This window comes from Otolemur garnettii, unplaced genomic scaffold (genome assembly GCF_000181295.1).
Source record: "Otolemur garnettii isolate 467f Iridium unplaced genomic scaffold, OtoGar3 scaffold00138, whole genome shotgun sequence".
In the NCBI taxonomy this organism is placed as follows: Eukaryota; Metazoa; Chordata; class Mammalia; order Primates; family Galagidae; genus Otolemur; species Otolemur garnettii.
The window spans coordinates 4,771,280-4,771,988 of NW_003852533.1; positions in this window are offsets into that span (position 1 = coordinate 4,771,280).

The following is a 709-nucleotide window of genomic DNA, read 5'->3' on the forward strand; positions in this document are numbered from 1 at the left end:
AGACTGCCTGTGTGCACTTGGCTGAGGGTCTCAGTTACTACAGACTGCCTGCGTGCACTTGGCTGAGGGTCTCATTTATTACAAACTGCCTGTGTGCACTTGGCCGAAGAAGACAGAAACAAATTCCATGTCAACTAACATCTTAACAGTGTGAGGGCAGACGATTTCATCTCATACCAGTCTTCTTTCTCTGCCAGTAGAGGTGGCTGTGATGAGTCTGGTACCTCTATAAAGCCAGCCCCACACAACCAAGACAGTGCTCCCCAGTGAGGACTGTCGGACTGCTCCCCACTGAGGCCTGTCTGCCCCAATGATGAGTGTCCAGGTGCTCCCTGCTGAGAAGTGTCCGGATGCTCCCCGGTGATGAGTGTCCGAGTGCACCCCAGTGACGAGTGTCCGGGTGCTCCCCAGTGATGAGTGTCCGGGTGCTCCCCAGTGAGGAGTGTCTGGATGCTCCCCAGTGAGGAGTGTCCGAGTGCTCCCCACTGAGGCATGTCTGGGTGCTCCCCAGTGAGGAGTGTCCGAGTGCTCCCCACTGAGGCCTGTCTGGGTGCTCCCTGGTGACGAGTGTCTGAGAGCTCCCCAGTGAGGAGTGTCTGGGTGCTCCCCAGTGAGGAGTGTCTGAGAGCTCCCCAGTGAGGAGTGTCTGGATGATCCCCGGTGACGAGTGTCTGGGTGCTCCCCAGTGAGGAGTGTCCGAGTGCTCCCC